The sequence below is a fragment of the Neolamprologus multifasciatus genome, chromosome 14 (genome assembly GCF_963576455.1).
Source record: "Neolamprologus multifasciatus chromosome 14, fNeoMul1.2, whole genome shotgun sequence".
In the NCBI taxonomy this organism is placed as follows: Eukaryota; Metazoa; Chordata; class Actinopteri; order Cichliformes; family Cichlidae; genus Neolamprologus; species Neolamprologus multifasciatus.
This window is the reverse complement of record NC_140452.1, coordinates 7,237,858-7,255,212: the sequence shown is the minus strand read 5'-3', so window position 1 is coordinate 7,255,212 and position 17,355 is coordinate 7,237,858. Positions and strand designations below refer to the sequence as shown.

Genomic DNA, 17,355 nt, shown 5'->3' with positions numbered 1-17,355 from the left:
GTTGCCCTCTTCCCTAGGTGCCTTGATGTCTTTCTGTATTCAGGTGGATGACAGGCTACGAACCCTCACTCCATTATGGGCCGAGCTGCAGTGGGAGCACTGCCAAGCCAAGACATTTCTGGTAGCGCGAAGGAAGTGATGAAGGCGAGAAACCTATGCAGACAGGATGCTTACACATCACACCTGCAGAGCAACATTACTGCCTGATGTCCGGTGACTGCCTCTATTGTGGCCGCAAAGGGGATATTGTCACTACTTGTACTTTGCAACTAAAAGGGGGCCCCCAACAGTAATGGTAAGAGTACTGGTTGTCGACCTGTCAAGTAAGAATTCTCCTCCACGTCTAATGCTGATCGCTAAATTGATTATTTGGACCAAAACCCATTCTCTGGCGGTTCTAATCGATTTGGGTGCTGAACAAAGCTTTATGGACCCCAAGTTAGCTCATCAGCTCAACATATCCACAGAAGCCTTGCCTCATGCTCTCTGTGTCTGAGGTTTATCCTGCCAGCGTCTCCCTGACATCACGCATGCTACCGAACTCATCTGTTTGAAATCTTCCACGCCACCTAAATCTGCCAATAAACCATCTTTGCCTTCCGAAATACCTGATTTGTCTTCTGTGCCACCTATTTATCACGATTTAGCAGAAGTGTTTCAGAAATATACAGCATTATCTTTACCCCCGGATTGGCCTTACGACTGCGCCATCGACCCATTTCCTGGAGCTCAGTTGCCCACTGACTGAATCGCATCCGGAATCAAGCAATAGAAACATATATTACAGATTTGCTTGCAGCCGGCATCATTCAGAGCTCGTCATCTCCAGTAGGCACAGGTTTCTTCTTTTTCGAGAAGAAGGACAAATCCTTGAGAGCATGCATAGACTATCGCGGATTAAACATCATAACAGTAATAAAACAAGTATCCATTACCTCTGCTCTCCTCTGCTTTTAAGCTCCTCCAGGGAGCCACTATTTTCAGCAAGCTTGACCTGTTGAACGCCTATCACTTGGTAAGGATCCGTGGAGATGATGAGTGGAAGACGGCGTTCAATACGTACCTTGGACACTTTGAGTACCTGGTGATACCGTTCGGCCTAACCAATGCACCGACCATGTTCCAGGCCCTGGTGAACGACGTGCTAAGGGATTACATTCAAATTCTCCTACCTTGATGGTATCTTAATCTTCTCTAAGTCAGTTTCAGAGCATGAGAACCATGTCAGACAGGTCCTTGAGCATCTCCTGGAAAACAGACTCTTTGTGAAAGGTGAAAAGTTCCAGTTTCATGCCAATACAGTCTCCTTACTTTGTATACTACCTTGAAGCAACTGTTGTTGTGATTTGGACCTATATAAATAAAATTGAATTGAACTGAATTGAACTGAGTAAAACCTCTCCCGAGGCCCAATCAACCTTCTCTTACATTAAGGAGCAGTTTGTCGCTGCACCAGTCCCAACGTGACCTCAGCCTGCAATTCGTGGTGGAGGTGGATGCCTCTGACTCTGCGGTGGGGGCTGTACTCTTGCAACAAAGGGATGGTAAGCTTCATCTATGTGCTTTTTTCTCTCACCGTCTAACACCACCAGAGAGAAACTACGATGTCGGGGACCAGGAATCAAGCTGGCATTGGAGGAGTGGAGGCACTGGTTGGAGTTCACAGCTCAACCATTCATTGTTTGGACTTATCACAAGAACCTGGCATACCTGCAGTCAGCAAATCATTTAAATGCCTGTCAAGCCAGGTGTGCTCTGTTTTCACTCGTTTCCATTTTTCCATCACCTGGGTCCCGTAATGTCAAACAGGACGCCTTGTCACGCCAGTTTGCAGTCACCGAAGGCAATGCTGACTCAGCACCAGTTCTTCCAGCTTCTTTCGCTATTGGGTCACTTGGAAGATTGAGTCCACCAGGCCCAGCAGACCGACCCAGATCCTGGGAATGGACACCCAGGTCGGCTCTTTGTGCCTGTTTCCATTTGCGCTCACGTACTGCATTGGGGACACACGGCCTGATTTACCTGTCATCCTGGGTGCACCGCACCATTGCCTTCCTGCAGCAGTACTTCTGGTGGCCAACGCTGTCTCGAAACGTACGTGAATATGTCCTGGCCTGCTCTGTTTGCGTCCAGAACAAGTCCTCCAGCTGACCGCTGGGTTGTTGAAGCCTCTGTCCACACCGTCCCAGCCCTGGTCACACATAGCTCGGGACTTATCACCGGATTATCCACCTCTGGAGGTAACAACTACATGCTCACCATTGTCAATTGGTTCTCCAAGACAGCTTCCTTCATGGCCTCCCTAAACTTCACACTTCCCTAAACTGGCCCTGGAACCCAGGCAATTGCTCACAGCTCACGTGGCATTCGGGAGGACATGATATCAGACCATGGATCACAGTGTGTCTAGCCTTCAGACAGGATCTGAAGAGAAGTTCCTCGCTGGGCGCTAAGGTCAGTCTCTCATCTGGATTTCATCCCCAGAGTAACAGGCAGACCGAGCACACCAACCAGGAGTTGGAGGCTGCTGCGCTGCATCGCCTCCTAAAGCCAAACGATCTGAAGTGAGCTGCTGCCATGGATCAAATACGCCGACAACAGCCTCACGTCCTCAGCTACCGGTCCGCCACGTTTGAGGCCTCATTAGATTTTCAGCCCCCGTTGTTCCCGGCTATCCAAGATGAGGTCACTGTCCCATCTGTCCAGGTCCATCTGCGCAGGTGCCGTCGGGTATGGAGAACCACCAAATCTTGTTTCAGTCAAGCTTAAACTTCCCCATAACATGAGAATACACAGTGTTTTCCATGTGTCACAAATAAAACGTATACTCTCCAGTCCCTTGTGCCCTCCTGCCAGGCCCCCTTCACCCGCCTGGGTTGTGGATGGGCTGACTGCCTACTCTATCACTCACATAATGGACTCTCGGTGTCGGGGGCGCGGATGAGGGCTCCAGTCCGGAAGAAGTTCCTGGGTTTCTTGGTCCATCTTGGACAAGACTATGTTGCAGGAGTTTCATAAACTGTTAACTTTTATTCTAGGAGCTGGTGTGCTCTTGAGTCCGTTTGGTCCTGTGCCATTTAGTGCTAAGCTTTCATTTCAGAGTGCAATAAGAAATTAACTGCAAAATTTTTTGACTGGTAGTGTACGTTTACCTAAATCTTATGTCATTGAATATTGCCTGTGAATAAACCTTATAAATCTAGACAGGAGTTCAATTTCTGAGTGCCCAGTTCCAAGATAATGCATTAGCCAAGCTGGTAAAATACTTTAGCTGTCACAGTACTGGGTCTGTGACCCATTATTTGTGTGTGGCGGAGGTGTGGTCCCGGGCCCAGCTGCAGGGGAGCCATGGTGCAGTGAACTGGTCCAGCACTCTTCGTGTCCTATGGAGGCTCAGAAGAGCCGGTCCAGCGCTGCCTCGTTTCCACTGGAGGTTCAGAAGAGCCGGTCTAGAACTCCCTCATTTTAGGTGGAGGCTAAGAAGAGCCGGTCCAGCCCCCCCCAGCTTCCATGCCACTGTCTGTGTCTGCTGGAGGCTCAGGAGAACTACTTCAACACTTTCTCATCTCCACTGGGGGCTCTGGAGAGTCCGCCCAGCCGTCGCCCGTCTCTGCTGGGGGCTCTGGAGAGTCTGCCCAGCCTTTGCCAGTCTCCACTGGGGGCTCTGCAAAGTCCAGCCAGCCATCAGATCAACCACCTATGGCTGCCACGCCACCCGCAACTCAACCACCTGTGGCTGACACCTGTGGCTGACACGTTGCGCATAGCTGGACCACTTACGGCTGCTGCACCGCCCACTGCTTGACTGCCTGCGGCTGCCAAGTTCCGTCTCTAACAGAGGTCAGCAGGTCGTCTGGTCCAGCTCCGTCTCTGCCAGAGATCAGCATGCCAACATGTCCATGTGGTGTTCGGCGTACACGTCCACGTCCATCAACCAAGCCACACCGATGCCAACCATCCCCCAAGCCACACCAACGATGGGCGCCATCCAAGTCACCTAAAGCTCTTCGTTTCGGTCATCTCATTTCTCTGCTTCTGAAATGTCCCTCCTTCACCATCGTCGCCCTTCAGATCTGTTGGCCAAGGATCTTTCCCGAAAAGGTGGCCTCCTGGGTGGCTGTAGCTCAGGAGGTAGAGCAGGTCACCTACTGATCGAAGGTTGGTGGTTTGATCTCCTCCAGTCTGTATGTCAAGTATCCTTGGCCAAGATACTAACCCCAAGTTGCTCTCCGATACATCCATCGGACTATAAATGTGTGTGAATGTAGTTAGAAAGCACTATGTATAGAGAAAGTGCTTGTGACAATGGGTGTGATTGGATGAACGTGGCATGTTGTATACAGCGATTTGAGTACTCCGGAAGAGTAGAAAAGCGCTATATAAGAATCCGTCCATTTACCATTTACCATCTAAACTGTGTTGTCGCTGCCGCTTTCCATGCAGTTGACCTCCGGACCTGCTCCGCCTGTGTAGCCACCACATCTCATGCGGTTGGCCTCGTCAACATGAGGTGCTTTGTCTCAGGTGCCGCCGCTGGCTCCGCAGTTGGCCTCCAGAACTGCTCTGTCGCTGTCGCTGGTTCCGCTGTCGGCCTCCTGAACTGATTTGCTTTGGACTGTTTTTTTGGAGTCCTCTGTCCTGGACCGCCCGCCACCTGCCCGGGTTGTGTTGGACATTGTTTTGTTTGTTATTCGTAGGGGTGTCTGGAAGGGTATCTGTCATGACCAAGTTTTTGTGTTTAGGTTCTTCTATTCTTTGATTCAGTTTTATTCATGTTCTCCTTATTGGTCTTGATGTGTTATATACTTTGTCAATATAAAATTGTACTTAGTAGTCAGTATAATCTTTTAGTGATATAAGTTTGCATATTATAGAATACTTCATGATGACCCCTTTATTACTGTTGTTGGAATCAAGACTTGCTTTATAAATTCTTTCTCACAGTGATAATAGCTGAGCAAGCTGTTATCATTTCACTCCTGCCAGGAAGAGGGGAGCTGGATGCTCTTATCTTCAAGAAGAGGGGCCACGTCCTTCAGAATAACACACACACACACATACACCTGAACCACTTTTATCTTCACTCCCTACATACTAACATTCCTCTGTTAATGAATAGACGTATTCACTGTTGTATTACTTTTGTATATAAATAAAGGCAAGTGCAGGAACAGAGCGCACATTCACAGGGCCCCCACTCTGGTGTGAGCGTTCTGTGATCATGCCCTTGCAAGTAAAAACTGCAGCGTCTGTGTGTTTCTACCTTTAGATTCTTAGCTGAAGAAGTGTCTTTTGAATAAATCTCTTGACATGCTTAGTTTCTAGTCTTTAGTTTTCTGTCACTGTCTTCCTTGTGTACCACATTTAGCTACTGTTGCCTCTGTGTTTCATGTTCCCTCTATTCCCCTAGTCCAGTGGTGGGGAACGCAAGGCCTCAAGAGCTGGTGTCCTACAGATTTTAGATATAACCCTGGGTCAGCACACCTAAATCAAATTATTAGTTCGTTACCAGGCCTCTGCATAACTTAAAGAATACTCTATGGGTTGGGATTACATAGGGCATACAGAGTTTTCGGGTTGGACCTGCATAGGGCACACTAGACAGAGGCTGGGGCAGCACAGGATATTCAGGACACAGGGCACACTGGACACCCAAATGCAGACTAAGAGACAGTCAGAATTCTTGCTCTGTTTTCATTCTGTCATGAAATCATAAACCTGGACACATGGCATGACGTAGTAACAAAGAAGACAAACAAACAAGGAATGAATGAAAATGCACAGACTAAATACACACAGGAGGTGATGAGGGGTGGTGGAAACACATGGGGAAACGACTGACACAAATGAACATGACGCCACTGGAAGCAAAACTAAAAACACTGAACATTGAGCACAAGACCTTCAAAATAAAACAGGAAACATGGAGAGAAATAACCTGGGACACGCAAGCTGGACAGGAGAGACAGGGAGCAGGGGAACATGGAAACATTGATAAACATGATAGGCAGGAGAAATAGAATGAACATGAGGTGAACATGGGATGGGAAAAGGGACATATACATATAAACACAGAGGGGGACACAGGGCAGAGACACAAGGGGAACCTAAATGGACAAGGAGACTACACATGACAAACAGAGGAGAGTGAATGAAACACAAGAAGGGAAACATGTAAACAAGATGAGAAGACAAGAGACAGAGACATTACTGAAACACATAAAATGGGTGTGAGCTTAAGATAACGAAATGAGACTTGAACATGAACAATAAACATGAAAATATAAGAAAACTCAATACACTTGGTCAAATGACAAAGGACCATGAAAAGCACTAACAGAACTGTAAAAACCTATCATCAAACTCCAGACTGTACATACAGATGGATTTTTCATTGTGACTGGTGACTTTAATCTTGCAAATGTTGAGACAATACCACCCAAATAGTACCAACATGTGGACTTTGCTACAAGAGGAGAGAACTGCTTGGATAAAGTGTACACCAAAATGTGTGATGTCTACAAAGCAGCTGTGCACCCTCACATCATTTCTTTAGACAAGACTACAGTGTTGATGTGGCCTTCATACACATCACTGCTGAAATGCACCAGACCTGCCAGAAGAACCATCAGACTCTGGCTGAGTGGAGTTGTCTCAGCACTGCAGGATTGTTTTGAGTGCACAGACTTACACATGTTTAAAGATGCAGCTACTCATGATGGCTGTGTGAATTTGGATGAGTACACTGAATCTGTGTCTTCCTTCATTGGAAAGCACACAGAAGATGTCACCATCTTCAAGCACATTACCACAAGAAGTAAAAAAGCCCTGTTTTTTCATCAAGATATTAGTGAGAGAGATGTATAGGGAAGAGACAAGAATGGTGTGTTTCAGTCAAGGAATAAAGCTAATCTTAGAACAACCAGGGCCAAACTCTTCCGTGTCATTCAACTTCAAAATATATATATGCAAAAAATGATCCAGAGTCACTTTAGCAATACAAAAAACTCTCAGTTTATGGCAGGGCATTCAAGGCATCACCCAGTACAAGTCTTCATCAAGCATCAAGCAAGTCATCACTTTTTAACACACTGTCGGCCCCTCCCCACTCAACCTACATTTATTTGGACAGTGAACTGATTCTGCTGCACACCTACACTTTACTCAGCACTGTTTTATGATTGACATGCTACTTCATAGACTTTTTTTCTTCATCCATCCAGAATACTGCAGGGAAACAGACTAGGTGCAAACAAAGCAGACTTTCACTTGACAGGTTCAGACTTCACAAGGAACTATTCCAAAGTGAAGCTTTAAATAAATACAGGAGGTAATTAGGTAGAGTAGTAGTAGTATTAAAACACTCAATTCAATGGAAGAGGTGATCATCACTTTTATATGTTCAAGTGCATGTGTGGAGAATATAATAAGGCCTTGAGGCAATCAGATGTAAAACACAATATTTATGAGTGTTTTAAGTTGTAAACCGAACATGACTGGAAGGCTAGACACACCAGGGTAAAAAGACAGACAAAAGTAATGAAGGCACAATAAAGGAAGTAATACTTAATACAAGACACAAAATGTAAAAGACCACATTACCGCCCCCCTCTAAAAAAAAAAAAATAATAATAATAATAATAGAGATGCATTAACAAAGACTTGACAAGAGACAAGAGGATGGGAAGGCTAGACTTAAACCCAAGGAATTCAAAATATAGAGAAGAAACACTAACAGAAAACCAGATTACAATGGTAGCAAAAACAAAACCCTAAACACAGAGGATTTACAATAATGGGGAAAAATCAGCAAGGAAAAAAAGTAACCAATAAACAATCTAGTGCAAAACCCAAAACTCATTTTCGTCCAGTCAGTCATATCATACACTAATCTATTTACAGCAGCTGTCAATTGGAATTCTCATATCCCATCCCATGTTCATAAATTCTTGCTCTATGTCATCATCATATAGTTTTTTACATAAAAAAACAGTAAAAAAAATTAAATAATCTTTTTAATGTGCTTATTACCAGTTTTAGGAGTGAAGACTTTTTTCTTTTTTTTTTCTTATTTTCTGACCCTGTGTTTGGAAATGTGTAGCCATTTAGATCATGGCATGGAAATCTCAAAATATACACTTAATACCAAATCAAGCACAACAAAATATTTTTTTAAAAATCTCTAGAATACAATAGAAGAATATTTAGAAAATTTTGACACATCTCTGGAGCTGCATCAGACATAGGGTTTTTTGGCTTTAGATTTGACTTTACTATCATCAGTATAATCAAATCAAACCCATCTATACTGCTATACATGATCTCTCCATTCTCATAGACATGCTCTGCGTCCATTTTTTTAACCCATGTTTCAAAAATGCAACTATATATCAATAAATGTCCACTCTTAAAATTTACTTATTAGATTTTTTTTTGTCTCGTCTCCTTAAATACTCCCAGATGACGATGCCACATTCACGTCACTTCAACCAATCAGACGTTGTGATGGCAAAACCCAAGTGGGCCCAAATTTACTGCATGTTGCGTCTGTTCAGTCACGTGTCTGTAGGTGGGTCTAAAATGGAGGTTGTTGACGGAAAACTGCTCTGATGTGGCTAGGTAGGCATGGTAACTACTGTTAACCACGTGGCTACCGGCTACCGGCGAAAATAACGGAGGGAATCGGGATGGTAAGAAAATTTCTGTCTTAGCGCATTTGCGCCGCTGTGTGTTTTTGTGGTCTTTTTTTGCAGCTCATTCAGTAAATTTTGGTCTGATCGCGGTGAAACTTGGTGTGTGGAGTCAGTGATAGCCCTGAAAGCTAACCAGCCTATCTTTAGCCGGTTACACGAAGTCTGAAGGATTTCTGGTTCGGTTTTGTTTGTTTAGCGGACTTCTGCGCATTTAGTTAACTGCTCATTTAATCACGGCTTGTTTTCGGTGTGTTTGTTGGTTGTAGAAATGGTTTATATGACATTTTAGCTGAGATTCTGAGGTTTCTGTGGATACCACACAAGTCTGGACTTATATTTCTCAACCCGCGTTATAACCGATTAAACGTGATCTCCTCCTTTTTGCCCCCGGTACCGGGGGCGCGGGGCTTAAGTGGTTAAAAAACCACCTTCACACCTTTACAAGTGCCTGTATTTGGATCCTCCTTTATCTATCAATCAATCAAAGCTTTATTCGCCACATGCAGGTTCCCTGCAGTGAAATGGGACCCACCCACCTTACACACACAACACAGACATTACATGGGGATGCAAGTTGGAGATCGGTAGCGTTACAGAAAAAACACTGAAATATACACTACAGTGGGAAAGTACAAGAGGAAATTACTTCCACACGGCTCTCACGGATCTCACTCGCTGTGACAGTCACAAGTTAAGTGAAACTAAACACAATGACAAAGAAGACAAGACTCCTTCAAAATAAACCAGGAAACATGGAGACATAGACATGACAACACACGTTTGACAGACTAGACTAGACAAGAAACCAAACACAAAAACCAAGGAGACAGATGATAAATGATGGCTAACCTAAAGCTCAGCTTAACCCTAAATAAGAATAAAACATGAACTAATAATCACAAACCTAACATAAGAAACTCAATAATACAGAAATAAATTCAAAATGCTGGCACTGCATGTCAGAGACCTAGTCAATGACAATTTTGAATATAAATTACATAGCAGTGAACTTTAAATTGAACTTAGAGCCAAGTTTTAGAATGATATATTTCCTGAATATTTTTTTTAAATATTTGTAGTGAAACAATAAATCATAGAATATCTTATTGTTAAAATCAATCAATTAGATGTGTATCTAAATTTAAATTAGAAAAGATATTCAAATTGGGTAATGGTTCACAAGAGGAAAACAGAGATATGATCATATTGCTATATCCATAGTTCATAGAACATATAGACTTAATTAAAGGCTACTAGGTAAGAGCGTGATCTTTTGAAAAGTTATACCAAAACTAGTGGGTCTGATAAGCTATAAAAATGAGTGAGAACACAAGCTTGCTATATAGAAACACCTGACATCAAGCAGGGATGGAGAAAGCGGTGGCTTTCATTGGTCTGGTATTGGCTGTATGTTTGTTTCACCTGAACTCAGCTGCAGCCTTGGGTGTTTCTCTAAATGATTTGTATCAGAGGACTCCACTTACAGGGGCTCTAGCTGGTACTGTGGCTTCATCTGTGAATTGTAAGCTGCAGGGTAGCACTCGTCTACCTGTATTCTCAATGGATGGAGACTTCACTATTGGTGGTATTTTTTCTATTCACAACTATGTGCACACAGTTAACAATAACTACACCACCATGCCTGAGCCAGTAAGATGCAGTGGGAGGTCAGTAAGAGAGAGAAATTGGTGCTAAAAGGATGTTGGACTGAGTAGCAATTAAATATTCTGATGTTCAAAGATGCTGCATTGCTTTTGTACTGGGCTGAAAAGTCTATTCTGTTTTCATTTTACTATATGTAAAAATACTGAGTAATCCATAGACATTCTGCTTGTTGTTTTAAAAACTGAAATTATATAGTGTGTTAACCAATTGCTTTATAAATGCGTTACTTTATATTTTTATAAAAAAATTATTTGACTTCCTGTTTGTATTTTACATTAGTTTCTCATAATAAATGGCTCAGGGTTACCCTGTCATGCCTTTAATCAAAAGATATATTGCAGTGATCATCGGACCATAGTCCAAAAATGCCTGTTTTTTAGGGTGATTTCTTGAAATTTAACCCGACCTAAGTCTTGTAGGCTAAATTCTAACAGTAACATAATTGTGTGTCTCCAGCATGGAATCTCGAGAGCTGCGATTCTCACGTGCAATGATCTTTGCCATTGAACAGATTAACAACAGCACAGACCTGCTACCTGGAATCAAACTGGGGTATCAGATCTATGACTCGTGTGCATCTGTGCTTGTGGCGGTGCATGTGGCATTTCAGTTTTTGAATAGCTTGGACCCTGTGTTTTACATTGGCAATAACTGCTCCCAATCTGGTATGGTGATGGCTGTTGTTGGTGAGTCTGGGTCTACACCATCCATCAGCTTGTCACGAGTCATCAGTTCCTTTAACGTTCCTCAGGTAAATATTTGAATTTCTGGAAACTTTAGATTGAAAATATGGATGTGAATTATTTTTGATTGTGCTGTCATTGAAAGAGTTTTGTTTCCTCTTTTGCTTTAGGTGAGCCACTTTGCCACATGTGCATGCTTGTCTGACAAGCAGCAGTACCCGAATTTTTTCAGAACAATTCCCAGTGATAAGTTCCAAGCTGGTGCACTAGCCAAGATGGTAAAACACTTTGGCTGGACTTGGATAGGTGCTGTTCGATCAGATTCGGATTATGGAAATAATGGCATGGCGTCTTTTCTAGAAGCAGCACAAAAAGAGGGGATCTGTGTGGAATACTCTGTATCTTTCTATCGGACTCACCCACATAGCAGGATCCAGAGAGTAGCAGATGTTATTCGCAGGTTTCCACATTACAAATATTAACTGTGTGGAGATTAGTTTACATGCTTATAAATAAATGTTTTGTGGTGACATATTCCACAGTAAGTTATTGAGATTGATACTTTGCATTTTACACAGTTAAAAACAAAAAAGCTTCTAATGTGTTATGTTGTCTCTCAAGGTCTACAGCTATGGTTATTGTGGCATTTGCAGCTATAGGGGATATGGCAATCCTGTTGGAGGAGCTTTCACGTAAGCCTTCCCCACCTCGTCAGTGGATAGGCAGTGAGGCATGGGTAACCAGCCCAGAATTAATGAGGTACAGTTTCTGTGCTGGGGCCATTGGATTTGGGATTCAGAAGTCTTTAATCCCAGGTCTCAGAGATTTCCTGCTAAATCTGTCTCCCTCTCAAGTAGCAGCATCTGCATTGCTTACGGAGTTCTGGGAGGATGCATTCAACTGCACACTGAAAAAAAGTAATAAAGTGTTCTTAGTTTTAAAATTACTCTGACAAACTCATGGTGTTATAAAGTCTGCTGCTGCTGCATGAGCAAATCCATTTCCAGAAAATAATGAAATCTGAATTTGAAAAAGGATGCATCAGTGAAAATAATCTCACTTGATATAAAGACTTTTGGGTCAAGTTCAAGTATTTTAGTTCTAATTTTTTTTTTTAACCCTTTGTCAAATCTGAGTTTGAGTGTTAAGATAATTGGTTAAATGTATCAGAGAGAAGGCATCTAATATTTTTCATTCAGTGGTGAAATCATCTGTCCTTTCTTTCTGTAGCTGTAGGTGCTGCTGCTACAAAGAATAACATGTGTGATGGAAAAGAAGACATACTGAATCTCCAAAGCCCATATACTGACACATCTCAGCTTAGAATTACTAACATGGTGTACAAGGCCGTGTATGCAATAGCACATGCCATTCATAAAGCAGTGTGTCAGAGAAAAAACGTCACATCTCAGTGTGACAAACTGACCAGGTTAGAGTCCAAACAGGTCAGTCAAAAATCAGTTCCAGTGACTTCATTACCCATAATAAAATGCTAATGTAAATTAATTATTAATAGTAAAAGTAAAAATTATTACAGAGTATTGTTTTCTTTTTTCCCCTCTCCCCTCTCATCCTGTCTTAACTGATCCTTTCAGGTTTTAAATCGGCTGAAAACAGTGAATTTTTCTCAAAACGGGTATGACGTGTCATTTAATGATAATGGGGATCCTGTAGCAATTTATGAGCTGGTTAACTGGCAAAAAAGTAAAAGTGGAGATGTTAAAATGGTATCTGTAGGGCTGTACGATGCATCACTGCCAGTGGGCCAAGAGTTCCGGATCAATAGAAACATAACCTGGATGGAGGGTACCGCAAAAGTAATGACAATCTGAATGAAACTTTAAAGAATGGAATTATTACAGCTGTGTAATAATTACATCTATTCTGCTGTTTTTATGTCTTTTACAGGTGCCGGTGTCAGTGTGCAGTGCCAGTTGTCCTCCAGGAACTCGTAAAATGCTGCAGAAAGGAAAACCCGTCTGCTGCTATGATTGTATACCATGTCCTGAGGGCGAGATTAGTAATACTACAGGTAGAAAATAATTATTTCCATATTTCCTAAAATGCCTTTATGACAAATGTCTGTAACACTGAATATTTTACAAGAAGCCCTCTCTGATTTTCTTTATTCTTTCCATTTAGATTCTGCTGATTGTTTACCATGTCACAAAGAGTTCTGGCCTAATGCAAAGAGAGACACTTGTATCCCTAAGCCTGTAGAATTTCTTTCATTTCAAGACATCCTAGGGATCGTCCTGGCTACATTTTCAGTCATTGGTGCTTGTCTGGCCATCATAACTGGGGCTGTATTCTTTTATCACAGGACATCTCCAATTGTCAGGGCCAACAACTCTGAGCTGAGCTTCCTGCTGCTCATCTCACTTACTCTGTGTTTCTTATGTTCATTAACTTTCATTGGAGCACCATCTGATTGGTCCTGCATGCTGCGTCACACTGCGTTTGGCATAACCTTTGTACTCTGTATCTCCTGTGTACTTGGGAAAACTATAGTGGTTTTAATGGCTTTTAAAGCAACACTTCCAAGTAGTAATGTCATGAAATGGTTTGGTCCTCCACAGCAAAGAATGACTGTTGTGTCTTTCACCTTCATTCAAGTTTTAATATGTACTATTTGGTTGGTACTTAGCCCTCCATTCCCAATTAAAAATCTAACCACATACAAGGAGAAAATCATACTGGAATGCGATTTAGGCTCTCCTGTAGGCTTCTGGGCTGTTCTCGGCTACATAGGCCTACTTGCCTCCTTTTGTTTTGTTTTAGCTGTCTTAGCCCGCAAATTACCTGATAATTTCAATGAAGCCAAATTCATCACCTTCAGCATGCTAATATTCTGTGCAGTGTGGATCACCTTTATCCCAGCATATGTCAGCTCTCCTGGGAAATTCACTGTAGTTGTGGAGATTTTTGCCATTCTGGCCTCCAGCTTTGGACTAATAATGTGTATATTTGCTCCAAAGTGTTTTATCATTTTGTTTAAGCCTGAGAAGAACACCAAGAAAAATTTGATGAACAAAAACCAATCATAGTATATCCTAGGTTCAAAAATGGTTTCTATTGCAAGCAGATATTTTACAGTTTACATAATAGTATATAATAAAATTCTTTAGTTTTAGTTGTTATTTAAATTAAATAATTGCATGAAATGAAAGTCATAAATGTTACAACACAAAATTATTATTATTAAATTAGTAAAATTAGCATCTGCAATAAAGATTTTTTCATACATTGTATACATTCTACCACAGGCAAAGTTGCCTCCATTTTTATAGTTTTTATTAATATTTTGTAATAATTTATTTGTAATAATTTATTCTGTTTTGGGAGTGTTTTTTATGTATCTGTATTATATTATACATATACATTAAAAGTGAATCTCTGTCCAAAAAGTGCACTCAGTTTACTTTTTACTCACTATGAGCATCATTCATTATTCTTTTTAAATTGTGTTAAAATGTACAAAACAGCGATGTCATGTTTTGTGACGAGAACCCAGGCACAGAGAGACTTGATGAATTTAAGAATATTATGATTTAATAAAGAAATTTGCAGACTTGCACAGAGATGGTAAAATTATGATGACTGATAACGGAAATGAAGACAACAGACGATGAGGACAGGGAGGAACAGGGGTTTAAATGCACCAAAGTGACAGTCAGAGAGAACTCGGGACAACATTTAAGGATGCAGGGACTGACAGAGACAGGTTTATCTTGCCTGGCTGGGCAGCTCTCTGGGTGCTCAGCACCCCAAAGCTCTGATCCTAGAATTGCCCCTGCATAGCGCACAGTCTAAGCTTTATGCTCCATAGTCTGGCCTCTTAGCCTTCACAGTTCATAGCCGTCACAGTTCATAGCCGTCACAGTTCATAGCCTTCACAGTTCATAGCTTACACTATTTCCTGCTCTGTAATTAAACTAAGCACTGTAAATAAAGCACTGTATTCACTCCAGCTTTGCCTCCCTCCGCCTGGCCCTCTTGGCTGTAACACTTTCTCACCTGTCTTTCTGTCTCCTTTCACTTTTTAAAGGTTGCTATGTTAGAAAAAATATTTTGCCCTGCCATGCTGTTTATTGATGTGGTAAATAAATAGTTTATGAAAATATCACTAAATCTGTCATTTATTATTTTAATATTCAGTAATGATCATGTCTCACCTCTAGTTTTCTCTGTCTTAATTTCAGGTTTCCACCATGTGTTGTAGATGGTTCAGGAGGTTAACAAAACCAAGCAGTCTTTGGGTTTTGGCTAAGTACTGTTTAGAATACCAGAATAGGGAGGATTGTGTAGGTTTAAGTTTATTAGATTGATACATATATATCAACAAGACAGCGTACATCATTGTCACAACAGTGTTTGTTTTTATTCAAAGGAATTATGGTTTTTCCTATAATGGTGGGCTGGTCTCTAGTCAAAATGCCCAGGCCGATTTTTTTTTGTACCAGTCCAGCCCTGTATGCATCTCATCTGCAGTCTGGAGTTACCTACATCTTCCTACTCGGAAGGCAGAATTTCCGAGTTCCAACTACAATTGAAAGCACCACGACTGCAGTTTCCGTATTGGACCTAAAAAGCACACATGACGCTGTGACGTAGGCTAACATCATGGCGGCAGTCGACGATGGTCCAGGCGTGTGATTTCTCTCGCGGAAATATGCACATAATTTTTTCCTTTCTGTTGCTAGGTGGCACAGTGCACTTGTGACAGGATAGTGCTAACATGTAAGCCACCTAGAAGACTGGCATCCTTGCTGGGTATCCAGTTAGGGAAGCAACACATTAATAAGAGAATTCTGAGTAAAACCAACGTTACTTTCCCTAGTAACTAGCTACTTTGAAAGTAAAGAGTACCTTGAAGTAACTGAGTTACTTTTGATATAAGTAACTAGTAATGTAACTAAGTTACTAATTTAAAGTAACTTACCCAACGCTGTTTATTACTATTACTGAAGGCTACTCGCCACTCCAATACCAACTAGATTTTTAAATCTTAGTATAAAATGAGTAACATTAGGGTGGACATTAGGTAAAGCTGCACTTTTTGCAGCGATCTCGTATAGAAAACTATTCCGCGCGTATAAAACGGGCTCGTAGCCGAAAACTAGCTCTACTTTGTTGTCTGGGTCAACTTTGCTAGCGAGAGACAGAGAGAGCAGTTGAAAGGCTGCTTCAACAAAACGTATTTTTTTTTGGAGGAAAGAATGAACACAATGTACAGTCGAGTCTTAATAGCTTACTTACAACTGGGCTCGTCAGGCACTCTTTGGCTGCAGTGGTAATTATTATATTTACATGCTTCCATCTCCCATTTATGGTTGGTGACAACTCGTACTTTTTGACTCTCCTTTTTCTCCCTCCCTCACGCTCACAGGCACATAACGGGTATGGCAGTCCATTCTCCCTGCAGCACGTAATACACTGCCCATGAGGCTACATTCTTTAGGGCTATGTCTATACTCTGCCTATTGCCTTCATATTAAAAAACTTTTTAAACAATAATTAAAAAATTATGCGGGTCACAAGTAGGGGTGACATGGGCTGAGACTGCGATTGACACACAGGCATTAGAGCCTCTTAATGTGTGTTTTATTTGGATTTCTACCGGCGTGGAATTACCAAAAATAGAGAGTGCATAGCCCAACATATGAAACAGAAAAAACTGCAGTGTAATCCATTTATTTCAACAAAGTAATTGTATTCTGAATATCACCTTTTTAAACGGTAACTGTAACGGAATACAACTACTCATATTTTGTATTTTAAATACGTAACGCTGGTATGTATTCCGTTACTCTCCAACACTGTGTAAATGCAGAAAAAAAAAACATGCATGGCTAGTATTGAGGCATAAATAATTCATATGTCACTACAACATCTCATGAATTTTCTGAAAAATATAAAATAATTAAGGATTTCAAATTTTGTGAGCAGAGGTCTGTACTGCAAAGCAAATTCAACAGACCCAGGGCATTCTGTAGTTATCTGGTTTTACTTAATTACCCCAGAGTGTCCCCTCTAAATTCACAGAAAAGGTAAGGTGATTGTAGCTTCTGACTAACAAGAAACATAAATGCACTGGAAGCAGAGTGACCAAACACTGGAGATAGCTACATATGATGAACAGTTATAATGTGGGAATGCTGGACTGCATCTGCTGGAGATGCAATAAGGAGAGATGAATAATGCTCTTGGATTGGCTGCTTTCAAACCTCCTGCTTCTGTGTACCGGAGAATTTCCCCATACCAAACTAGTTTTCCTCTAAAAAGAATTATGAAGAATGTTTGCAGTTTCCACA

At 41.7% G+C, this 17,355-nt stretch overlaps 1 long non-coding RNA gene and 1 pseudogene across 1 annotated transcript in view; one reads left to right on the top strand and one right to left on the bottom strand.

Moving 5' to 3' along the window:
* The window catches only part of LOC146503408 (uncharacterized), a 276,290-nt gene that overhangs the window by 115,733 nt on the left and 143,202 nt on the right, over nucleotides 1-17,355 (bottom strand). The window lies entirely within an intron of this gene.
* Nucleotides 10,796-14,088, top strand: LOC146503424 (extracellular calcium-sensing receptor-like; annotated as a pseudogene).